Below are 13,745 nucleotides of genomic sequence, written 5' to 3' on the forward strand. Positions count from 1 at the left end.
ATACGTTGACTTCTGTTGTGCCCAAAGAGCACGTAACTTGGGAGTTCTTCCAAACCGAGTTTCGAAAGAAGTATATCAGTCAGAGATTCATTGACCAAAAACGGAAGGAATTTCTTGAACTCAAACAAGGTTCCATGTCGATTACCGACTATGAACGAAAATTTGTGAGGCTTAGCCGATACGCACGAGAATGCATTTCCTCAGAAGCCGTAATGTGTAAACGTTTCGAGGATGGACTGAATGATGATATAAAACTGTATGTTGGCATCTTGGAAATTCGAGAATTTGTAGTACTTGTCGAGCGAGCTTGCAAAGCCGAGGAGCTCAGTATGGAGAAAAGAAAAGCTGATATGGGAGCAAAGGAGTTTCGTAAGAGGTCTTCGGGGAGGCCCCTTCAACAATCATCGAAAAAGTTTAGAGATGATTTGGGCCGATCTAGAGACACTTCGGGTTTTTCTAGACGAGACTGTGATCGACCCCTTATGAGTGCACGAGTCACTTCAGTCGCCAGTGTTGGAAATGACTGTCGAGACAGAACGGAGTGTCAGTATTGTGGTAAATGGCACTCGGGGAGTTGTAGGTTCCATGACCGCTCCTGTTACAAGTGCGGGTCAGCTGACCACTTTATTAGAGATTGCCCGAGATTGTCTGAACACAACGTAAATCAGAGTGGGAAGCCTGGTGCTACTACTGCTCGGGGTAGACCATCTAGGAATACGGGAAATGCTAGTGGCGGTCAGAGAGGATCTAGAGATGCTACCACCAGATCTGAGGCTTGTGCTCTTGCTAGAGCTTACGCTATACGCGCGCGCGAGGATGCTTCCTCGCCAGATGTTATTACCGGTACTTTTACTCTCTTTGATACTAATGTGATTGCTTTGATTGACCCTGGTTCTACTCATTCTTATATATGTGAAACCTTAGCATCCAGTAAGACTCTACCTGTTGAGTCTACTGAGTTTGTAATTCGGGTGTCAAATCCCTTGGGTCATTACGTGCTTGTCGACAAAGTGTGCAAGAAATGTCCCCTAGTAATCCGAGGTTCCTGTTTTCCGGCCGATTTGATGCTCTTACCATTTGACGAGTTTGATGTTATCCTCAGTATGGATTGGTTGACCGTACATGATGCAATTGTAAATTGCAAAAGAAAAACCATCGATTTGAGGTGTGTAAATAACGAGATAATCCGAGTTGAGTCTACTGACTTGAATAGGTTGCCAGCTGTAATATCCTCAATGTTGGCTCAGAAATATGTAAGAAAAGGGTGTGAAGCATACCTTGCGTATGTACTTGATGACAAAGAGTTAGAAAAGAAGCCTGAATCTGTGCCAGTGGTTTGTGAATACCCGGATGTTTTTCCCAAAGAATTACCGGGTTTACCACCTGTTCGAGAGGTAGAGTTTGGCATCGAGCTTGTACTTGGGACTACACCGATTTTGATAACTCCGTATCGTATGGCACCAACGGAATTAAAGGAATTGAAAGCTCAGTTGCAAGAGTTGACGGATAGAGGTTTCGGTCGACCAAGTTTCTCACCTTGGGGTTCACCAGCATTGTTTGTGAAAAAGAAGGACGGAACCATGAGGTTGTGCATTGACTATCGTCAGCTGAATAAGGTGACGATAAAGAATAAATATCCGTTACCGCGTATTGATGATTTGTTTGATCAACTGAAGGGAGCCTCGGTGTTTTCAAAGGTAGATTTGAGATCGGGTTATTATCAGTTGCGAATTAGAGATTCGGATATACCCAAAACTACTTTCAGAACGAGATACGGCCACTACGAGTTCTTAGTGATGCCGTTTGGGCTCACTAATGCCCCTGCGGTATTTATGGATTTGATAAATCGGATCTTCAGACAGTATTTGGACCTGTTCGTAGTTGTGTTCATTGATGACATCTTGGTCTATTCAAGAGATAAGACCGAACATGCTGAGCACCTGAGATTAGTGTTGCGAATTTTATGGGATAAGCAGTTATATGCTAAGTTCAGTAAGTGTGAGTTCTGGTTAAGAGAGGTTAGCTTCTTGGGTCATGTGGTATCCGCATCGGATATTCGAGTTGATCCGAGCAAAATTTCAGCCATACTTAACTGGAAGCCTCCGAGAAATATTACTGAGGTTCGGAGCTTTTTGGGACTTGTCGGTTACTACCGACGGTTTGCAAAAGGTTTCTCGATGATAGCCACACCAATGTCGAAGCTACTTCAAAAACATGTTAAGTTCGAATGGACGGAAAAATGTCAGAAAAGTTTTAATCAACTGAAAACTTATTTGACTGAAGCTCCAATTCTAGTGCAGCCCGAATCAGGCAAAGAGTTTTTCATTTATAGTGATGCCTCCCTACTTGGGCTGGGTTGCGTATTGATGCAAGAAGGTCGAGTTGTGGCCTATGCGTCGAGAGAATTAAAGCCACATGAGAAAAATTATCCGACCCATGATCTCGAATTAGCTGCCATCGTATTCGCTTTGAAAATATGGCGACATTACTTATTCGGTGAGAAGTGCCATGTATTTTCGGATCACAAAAGTCTCAAATATTTGATGACCCAAAGAGACTTAAATCTGCGACAAAGACGTTGGCTCGAGTTGTTAAAAGATTATGAGCTTGTCATTGACTATCACCCGGGAAAGGCTAACGTGGTTGCAGATGCCTTAAGTCGTAAATCACTGTTTGCTTTACGAGCGATGAATGTACACTTGTCTGTTCTATCCGACAATGTGTTAGTGGCGGAATTAATGGCCAAACCATTGTTGATTCATCAAATTCGTGAAGCTCAGAAAGTCGATGATGAATTGGTTGCAAAACGGGCTGAATGTGTTCTGAATATGGAATCAGAGTTTCAAATTGATGATGACGATTGTTTGAGGTTCAAAAGTCGGTTGTGTGTTCCAAGAAATTCAGAACTCATTTCGATGATTCTGAACGAAGCTCATTGTAGCCGAATGTCAATTCACCCGGGGAGTACGAAAATGTACAACGATATGAGACGTCAGTTTTGGTGGCATGGTATGAAACGAGACATTTCCGATTTTGTTTCGAAGTGTTTAATATGTCAGCAAGTGAAGGCGGAACATCAAGTGCCTACGGGTTTACTTCAGCCGATCATGATACCTGAATCGAAATGGGATCGAGTCACGATGGATTTTGTATCTGGGTTGCCATTGTCGACAAGTAAGAAAAATGCGATTTGGGTTGTTGTTGATAGACTGACTAAGTTGGCTCATTTTATCCCCGTACGTACGGATTTTTCATTGGATAAACTAGCTGAATTGTATGTTTCTTAGATTGTGAGATTACACGGGGTACCGATTTCTATTGTGTCGGATAGAGATCCGAGATTCACCTCGCGATTTTGGAAGAAATTGCAAGAAGCTTTGGGTACCAAGCTGCATTTTAGCACCGCCTTTTATCCACAAACCGATGGTCAATCCGAGCGGATAATTCAGATACTTGAGGATATGTTGAGATGTTGCATCCTCGAGTTTAGTGGTTCATGGGAGCGGTATTTACCTTTGATTGAATTCGCTTACAACAATAATTTTCAATCAAGTATTAAGATGGCACCTTACGAGGCTTTGTACAGGCGTAAATGCCGTACGCCATTGTTTTGGACCGAGCTCGGTGAAAGTAAAATTTTCGGAGTGGATTTGATTAAAGATGTTGAACAGAAAGTAAAAATAATTCGTGAAAGTCTGAAGGCAGCATCAGATTGTCAAAAGTCGTATGCGGATTTAAAACGAAGAGATATTGAGTATCAGGTGGGGGACAAAGTGTTTCTTAAGGTCTCACCTTGGAAAAAGATACTCAGATTTGGCCGTAAGGGCAAACTGTAACACCCCGAACCCGAGACCGACACCGGAGTCGGACACGAGATGTTAACAAACTTTGAAAAAAAATTTTCCAGACACTGCCCAGTCTGAGTACTAGTCGCTTCAAAAATCATATCTTGAGTTTCACAACTCAAAAATCAGTTTTGTGATTTTTCCCTGAAACTAGACTCATGTCCCCACCTATGGATTTTTTTCTAGAATTTTTGGTTGGGCCAACTAGTACAGTTTATTAGTCAAAGTCTCCCATGTTACAGGGGTCGACTACACTGACCTTTTCCCATTACGACTGGGATATCTCTCTGCACAGAGCTTCAATACTGATGCCGTTTGTTTCTATGGAAACTAGACTCAGAGAGGAATCCATACATATATGGTATGACCCCTAATTATCTCTGGTCAATTTATAGTGAATTTCCAAAGGCGGAACAGTGAATCCAGAAACTGTTCTGGCCCTGTTCCACAAGAACCGGAATATCTCTTTCTGTACTGTTCCTATAATTGTTTCGTTACTTCCATATGAAAGTAGATTCATCAAGGTTTGATTACATAATTTATTCACTATTTAATTCCACTCCTACGAATTTATGTGATTTTTCAATTCTACACCACTGTTGCTGTCAAAATCTGTTTTCAAGATAAACTTTACCTATTTTGTGGTCACCATGGACCAACTAGGATTTTGCCCTACATAGGTCCACATGTGATCATATTTAGCCATTCCAATGGCTGATCATTAGCCCAACACTTCCATTTCAAACCATAGTCACATCATGAAACCATATATATACATACATACACACAAATGGTCTAATGCCATACTCCACTTTTACAAGCCATTTTCGCATGGCTTTACACACATACATCACAAAAGAACTTAAACAATAGGGGGTAGTCCTATACATGCCATATCCAGAGTTCAACTAAAGGAGTACCAAAAGAGCTTGATAGTGTAGATGACTTCGACTTCGCTGATCCCGAATCCGATAGCTAACGAACAAAATCTATAAAACAGAGAGCCAAAGCAACCGGGTAAGCATTTAAAGCTTAGTAAGTCTCAAGTAATGAAATCGGCTTTGACTACAGTATTACATTCACATAGTTAACTAAATCACTTTATTAACACACATTCTCATACTCATACTTACTTCACACTTCACCCACATAGGTACACAAGGTATCAACCTTTATAAAAGCCGAGAATTCGTTAGCCGATCGCACGAATACCATTTAAAACAAACCGACTTTCCAATGCACATGCAAACATACCTTATCATTCGGGTTGGTCAAGCATAATTATTAAATTAGTTACAGCACAAAATGCTCACATTCAACCCAAGTTTCTTCGGTATTTAACCGAATGCAACCGCAAACACATTTGCCTTCGGGTCTTAGCCCGGACATATCAACTCGCATAATTGCCTTCGGGTCTTAGCCCGGATATATCATCTCGCATAATTGCCTTCGGGTTTTAGCCCGGATATATCATCTCGCATAATTGCCTTCGGGTCATAGCCCGGATATATTATCTCGCATAATTGCCTTCGGGTCATAGCCCGGATATATCAACTCGCATAATTGCCTTCGGGTCTTAGCCCGGATATATCAACTCGCATAATTGCCTTCGGGTCATAGCCCGGATATATTCCAATGCTCATGCACACATATATCAATAATCATAACACATCCATATCATTTCTTCGTTACTAAGGCTCAAACACAAAACATTTATTAAATCTTTCAAATTTCGGCTCAATAGCCACACACAAAGAGCATGATTTCAATTGGCTTTATAACATAGTCTCTATGCACATTCGACTATCCGTCATAATATGACTAACCATTTCAATATAATTCAAGTAGGGTCATTACTCGAAGACTTACCTCAAATGTCGTCGAACGACTTCAACGGCTATTCAATTACTTTTTCCTTCCCTTTATCGGATCTAGTTCCCCTTTGCTCTTGAGCTTAAGTTCAACAAAAATTAAAATAGTCATTAATCGACTATTCAAATATTACTTTCCGAATAATATTATATATATTGATCCGACTTTCACACACATAGATTATAGCAAGCTTTATATTAATCAATAAATAATTCATCGGCAAACTTTCATTAATGTTTACAACAAAATCACATATTCACTACGAGCTGTTTTCCTGAGCAGTAGTTACTAAATTACTTATAACTGGAGCTACTAAACTCCAAATCACTTGCCGTTAATTTTCCCTGAATATAGACTCGTATATCTTCCATCCATAAATTTTTCAGAATTTTAGGCTTGGCCAATCAATACCAGATTTTTCTTAAAGTTTCCCCTATTTCACTGTTTGACTATTCTGACCACTCTTCACTACGAATCCAATTTCTCACTTTACAGAATTCCAAATGTGTTGTATTTAATCTCATTTGAAACTAGACTCATTAAGGAGTCTAAGCATATAAATTTTATCTTATAATCATTTTTGTACAATTTATAATGATTTTCTAAAAACAGAACAGGGAATCCAGCAGTCATTTTGACTCAGCCCCATAATACTTCAAATATCTCTAGATCGGTAACTCCTTTGTTTCTATAGTTTCTTTTGTAAGAAAATAGACCCTTGAAGCTTTAATGACATAATTCACTCAGCTTCTAATTCAACTCCTACAAATTATGGCGATTTTCGAAAATCACCTTACTACTGCTGTCCCAAGTAGAGTACTACCAATTCACCATATATCAACCATTTCATATAGGTTTCTTCTAAACTAATAATAACCGAACCATTTAGTCAAGCTTAAGGCTGATTCTATTTTGTTCATGTTAAGGTCACACCTCCCTTAAAAGAAATTCCAGCCTTCTTAACTTTAATTAGCTACTACCCATTCTTTAAACATTAAACACAATGCACTTAACAATTAAACCTCTATACCGAATTTGCTCACACAATAGTCCTTGACCGAAAGTTCTTAGACTCTAGCTACCCTAATGTCATTCCTTGAAGCACATCCGAATACATATATTTTTCTTTCTCTCTAAACTAGATTCGGCAACCCCATAAGCCATATTAACCTTAACTTTCAAGCTAGAACACTTAACAATTTAACACATCCAACCTAACTATCCATCTAATGTCATCAAAACTTCTACTAAAAATTTTAAGCTCCTAGGCCGAAATTCAACCCTCATAATAACCTAACTTCAATCCAAGATTCAAGTAGCTTTTAAACCAAACCTCCAAATTATGCATACATTTTCAAGAGTGGCATAAAACATACCTTTTTGTATCAAAACACCTTAGCCGAAATTCAACAAGAGTTTTTCTTCTTTCTTTCTTCAAGTTTCGGCAATGGAGGAGTAAGGATGAGTCACTTTGGTTTCTCCTCCCACTTCTCATTATATTATTTCCTTCCATACTATAATTCCTTTAATATCAATTATTAAATCCTTTGTTAATACAAAATTATTTTAATTTTGAATTAGTGGAGCATATTCCTTCCTTGGCCGGCCACCATGTTTATCATGGGTAAATTGACATGCAAAACCCCTCCTTTCAATGCATGTACTATTAGACCATTGTAAAATTAACCTCTCACTTTCCAACAAAGTTTCATATAAGTCCATATAAATAAATTCACATAAAGATGATCAAATTAATGCATGAGACTTTCACACATGCATTTACTCACTTCATAAACACAGAATATAACTTTTAATTATTTTCTTAACTCGGTTTTGTGGTCCCGAAACCACTTCCCGACTAGGGTCAATTTAGGGCTGTCACACAAACTGAGTCCGAGGTTCATAGAGCCATATGAAGTATCCGAACGAATTGGTCCAGTTGTGTATAGATTGATTTTGCCCCCTGAACTTGAAAAGATTCACAACATCTTTCATGTTTCGATGCTTCGACGTTATAGATCTGATCCATCACACGTAATTAATCCATCAGAGGTTGAAATTCAATCCGATATGAGTTATGAAGAAGAACCGATTCGTATCCTAGCTCGTGAAGTGAAAGAGTTGCGAAACAAAAGGGTTCCGTTAGTAAAAGTGTTATGGCTCAAACACGGGATGGAAGAAGCTACTTGGGAACCCGAGAACTCTATGAAAGAGCGATACCCAAACCTATTTACCGGTAAGATTTTCGGGGACGAAAATTTCTTAAGTGGGGGAGAGTTGTGACAACCTTAAAGTGACCCTAGTCGGAAAGCGGTTTCGGGACCGCTAAACCGAGTCACCAAATTATTTGAATATGATATTTATTGTCTAAAATGTGTGAATATGAATGTGTGAAAGTTTTAAGCTTTGATTTAGTAAATTGCATGTGAATTTAGTCAATAGGACTTATGTGTGACACTTTTGAAATGTGGTAGGTCAAAATATAAGGATCTATTAGTGCATGTAATAAAAGGGGTGGACTTGCATGTCAATTTCCCCCCTAATTAGTAGTGGTCCGCCATGACAAATAGGGTGGACAAAGTGTGATGGGTAAAACATGTCATAAACATGTTATGTTGGTGTTTCATGGGTGGAATGATAAAATAAGGAGCATGGTAATAAAATAATGGAGGGGAAAATGATGAAAACAAAGAAAAAAAAGTGTCCATCCTTTTTCATTTTTTGGCCGAAAGTTCTAAGGAGGAAGGAAGAAGGAGGGTGCTCTCTTGCTTCATGTTCGGCTTGGAAGAGGACTAGGAAGAGGTTCGGCCATACTTGTATCTAGGTTAAGGTATGTTGATGTTGTTCCATGAGATTCATGCATGCTTTTAGTTGTTAGCTTGAGTTCTACCTAGCCCATGGTTCAAATCTTTACTATGTCATGGAGATGATATTCGGCTAAGGTGGATTGGTGTTGATGTCATTTGCATGCTAAAAGTGAAGCTTTGTAAGGATATATGTGAGGGTGGATTGATGACATTTGAATTTTCTTTTTAGCATTTTTGAGTTAGACATTAAGTTCTTTGTTTAACCATGACCAAAATTGAAATGGTATGGTGTTTTGATGCATTCGGCCATGGTAGGAAGTAGAAGAGAAATATGGTTGTTGTTCACGTTATTTGGATGAGAAATGGTAGTAAGGTGAAGTGCTATTGTTAGTGTTTGATTTACTAGTGTATATAGTTGTACTAGCCGAGTTTTGAAATTGAAAAAGGGCTTGAGCACCATGTGTGGTATTGAGATTGTTTGAGTAAATTCATAGTCATTTATATGATGAATTCGGTTGTAGATATACATGCTTGAATAAGATGCACGCATGAATGAATAGATGGATTGGTGTTGCATGTGTTCGGTTATAGGTAAGCATGATGATGAATCTATCTTGACTTGGATAATCCACTCAAGGAGAAATTGCTAAAGTGCTTAGTAATTGATATTAGGTTAATGATGTGTGTTTTCGGTCATAAAGGTGCACATGAGGAAATGTTAGATTAATTGTATTAAATTACTCAATGTGATTAAAAATGCGTATGACCATTTTGTATTTGAGCTAAAAGTGGCCATATGACCTATCAAACTCCTTGTCATATTCGGCCATAAGCTAGCATAATGAGACTGTAACAGCCCAAAATTGACCCTAGTCGGGAAGTGGTTTCGGGACCACAAAACCGAGTCATAAAAATAATTAATTTCCATATTCTATGCTTATTATGTGTGTACATGAGTATGTGGAAGTTTCATTCTCCAATTTTGCCAATTGTATGAGAAATTATTAAATAGGGATCGATATGAGACATGGTGAAAATATGATAGGCTAATTTAAAATGGTCTATTAATGCATGTTGTGAAAATGATGGGTTTGCATGTCAAATTACCCAAAATTTGAGCTAGTGGTTGGCCATGCTATGGGTGGAAACATGTTGGGAACATGTTGGCCTAGTGAGGTATGTAGGAAAAAAATAAAATAAGGAGTATGGGTAATAAAGAAAGGAAAAACAAAAAAATGAGTGGTTGTTCCCCCCCCCCCCATTGCCGTGAGCTAAAGAAAGGAAAAGAAAAACTTGTTCATCCTTTTTCATCCTCTTTTGACCGAAAATTCTAAGGGAGGAGGAAGGAGTTCTTGCTTCATGTTTGGTTTGGAAGAGAATTAGGAGGAAGTTTGGCCATGCATGTAACTAGATTGAGGTATGTTTGATATTATTCTTTGAGATTCATGTATATTTTAAGTTGTAAGTTTGAAATCTACCTAGCCATGGTTCAAACTTTGTTAAATGATGGAGATGATATTCGGCCATGCATGTTACATTCTTGGTTGGTATTTTGATGTTTGATGTTGTGGTGATGAGGCATGAAGATGAGTTAAGATTCGGCCTAGGTGGAGTTTGTGTTAATGCCATTGCATGCTAAATATGAAGCTTGTTAATGATGCATGTGATGGTGGATTGATGATTCTTGAATCTCTTTTTTTTTAGCATTTTTGAGTGAGCACATATGTGCATTGGTTGCTAGATGGGGAAGAATCGGCTAGCAAGTTGTGTGCTAAGGCCGAATCTAATTTTTGTAGGTTAATGAGTAATGCATGTGCTAAATTGATGGAAAGGGAGAGGATGCTTTACTAGTGTATAAATGATATAAAGATTTTAGAAATTATTTTTGCTTAGGTGTATGTATGATTAGGTATATTCGGCCATATGAGTAAATATATAGATGATGTTAAATTTGATTATGTATAATGGGCCATATAGGGTACACATTGTGATATTAACTTTGATTCTCCATAATTGATCAAGTGGGTGATTAGTAAGGGTGATTGCCGAATATACTAACATACATATGCATGTGTCATTGGATTGTAAATATTTAGCAAGGCGGTTAAACTAGTTGATTTATTGATTAAGCTCAAGGAGTTAAAGGAGGAGAATCGAGCAAAGGCAAAGAAAAGATCATCGAGTAGTCGAGTTGGAAACATCTTACCCAACACAAGTAAGTCATTAAGCATATCTTTGGTATTGATTTAAAGGATCGTAATACCTATACCATTGTGTTTAATGAGATGAAATGTATACAAATGTATATGTAAGTAGAGATGAAATTTGTCGAATGTAAAAAGGAAGTGAAGCCTATTGAGTGGCTGGTTTTCGGCACTAAGTGTGCGGGCAATAAGTGTTCACGGTCATGAGATTGGCACTAAGTGTGCGGGTTTAAATTGTACAGCACTAAGTGTGTGAGTTTAAAGTACATGGCACTAAGTGTGCGTGGTTGATTATTAAGCACTATGTGTGCGAACCCAATATATATTTTCTATAAATTATTTACATTAAGGGTGCGACCTTACCGAGTCGATTTTGGACAGCGGAAAAGGTAAGTGTGCGAACTTGAAATGCATGGCACTAAGTGTGTGAGTTTAAAGTGCATGGCACTAAGTGTGCGCGGTTGATTATTAAGCACTATGTGTGCGAACCCAATATATATTTTCTATAAATTATTTACATGAAGGGTGCGACTTTACCGAGTCAATTTTGGACAGCGGAAAAGGTAAGTGTGCGAACTTGAAATGCATGGCACTAAGTGTGTGAGTTTAAAGTGCATGGCACTAAGTGTGCGCGGTTGATTATTAAGCACTATGTGTGCGAACCCAATATATATTTTCTATAAATTATTTACATGAAGGGTGCGACTTTACCGAGTCAATTTTGGACAGCAGAAAAGGTAAGTGTGCGAACTTGAAATGCATGGCACTAAGTGTGTGAGTTTAAAGTGCATGGCACTAAGTGTGCGCGGTTGATTATTAAGCACTATGTGTGCGAACCCAATATATATTTTCTATAAATTATTTACATGAAGGGTGCGACTTTACCGAGTCAATTTTGGACAGCGGAAAAGGTAAGTACCTTGAGTTCATGGCTAATAGGCGCTATGTTTATATTTGGAGTTGAGCTTGGTAAGTTTTGAACCTATGTGACGATTATAGTTGAAGTCACGTACATAAGGTTCATTGTGGAATAGGTGAAAGTTCGTTTAATTGTATGATTATAACGAAAATAAAATGATGTATGAAAGGCCAATGTAGGACTTGGTATGAGATTGAACCATAGGGTTAAGGAACTATGGTATAGTTTGGTATGGATGGAGTACTTAACCTCATTTCATTGTTTCCTGTTGTGATAATTTTATTAATGGATGGTTGTGGAATGCTTATGGCTTACTGAGTTATATACTCATTCGGTGTTTGCTTGTCACCTATTCTAGGTTTCTTGGACTCGTCTCTTTTTGCGTGATCGTGCCGTCGTCGAAGTCATCACACCGGCTAGCAAGTTTTGGTACTTTCTTCTTAGTCGGCTTAGGAGAACATTTCGGTATGTATAGGCTATTATGTTGTGTTTGAACTTTGGTATGTAAACTTTTAGCCATGCGAAAATGGCATAAATGTTCGGTTGGGTTTGGTTTCATAACGTGAGGTCGTAAATCTTGATAATTCGACCTTTTTATGCCATATGTCATGGTTGATTATTTTGGTGTTAAAATTCATGATATGGCAATAGTGTAGTAGGGAGATGTTTGGCAATGATTAGCCTTTGGCATGGCTAGTCATGATCATAATTTGTGATATGTATGACGAATTACTAGTTAGATCAAGGAGAAATCACGAAATGGGCATAGTTGCTTTCGTAACAGATGCTGCAGCAGTAGTGACGTGGGATTGAAAAATCACTAAAAAAAGTAGGAGTGGAATAAATTGATGAATAAATTATGTATTCGAAGCTCGATGAGTCTATTTTCATATAGAAGCAACGAAAAGATCATATGGACAGTATGTTAAGAGATATTCAGGTTCTCGTGAGACAGGGCCAGAACGGTTTCTGGATTCCCTGTTCCGACTTCGGAAATTCATTATAAATTAACCAGAGACAATTAGGAGTCATACCATATATGGATAGATTCCTCTATGAGTCTAGTTTCTATAGAAACAAACGGCATCAGTATTGAAGCTCTGTGCAGGGAGATATCCAGGTCGTAATGCGCAAAGGTCAGTGTAGTCGATCCCTGTAACATGGGAGATTTTGACTAATAAACTGTACTAATTGGCCCGACCAAAAATTCTAGAAAAAATATGTAGATGGGCATATGAGTCTAGTTTTAGGGAAAAATCACGAAACTGATTTTCGAGTTGTGAAACTCAAGATATGATTTTTAAAGCGACTAGTACGCAGATTGGCAGTGTCTGAGAAATATTTTTATAAAAGGGTTTAAAGTCTGTTAACATCTCGTGTTCGACTCCGGTGTCGGTCTCGGGTTCGGGGTGTTACAGAGACTTTAATAAGTTAAATTTGTTTGAATTAGCTCAAGAGCTTAGAGGACCAAAGTTGGATAAGGGAAAGGAAAAAGTGATCGAATAGCCGCCGAAATCGTTCGGCAACATCCGAGGTAAGTTTTCGAGTAACGAGACTTAGTTTACGATTTGATTAAGTCCTGACGTATGAGCATAACAAATATACGGTGATATGATGATTCTACTTGAATTATATGTTGAGTTAATTAGTCTATAGGTATGACGGGTAGCAGTATGTGCATAGAGATCGTGTCATAAAGCAAACTAAACCATGCTGTTTGTATGTGGCTAGTGAGCCGAAAATGGGATTGCTTAATACGTGACTTGTGTTTGAACTCTAATTATGAAAATGAAATATAGATGTGTCATGATTTATTGAGATGTGCATGAATATTTGGATGATAACCGGGCTAAGTCCCGAAGGCATTTGCGCTAGTGACTAGTTCCAGGCTAAGTCCCGAAGGCATTTGTGCGAGTTACTATATCCGGGCTAAGTCCCGAAGGCATTTGTGCGAGTTACTATATCCGGGCTAAGTCCCGAAGGCATTGGTGCGAGTTACTATATCCGGGCTATGTCCCAAAGGCATTCGAGCGAGTAGCTATACCCGGTTAAATCCTGAAGGCACTTGGCTTGGGAATGAGCAACCTTGCTGTAATAG

The sequence above is a fragment of the Gossypium hirsutum genome, chromosome A09, assembly GCF_007990345.1.
Source record: "Gossypium hirsutum isolate 1008001.06 chromosome A09, Gossypium_hirsutum_v2.1, whole genome shotgun sequence".
Classification (NCBI taxonomy): Eukaryota; Viridiplantae; Streptophyta; class Magnoliopsida; order Malvales; family Malvaceae; genus Gossypium; species Gossypium hirsutum.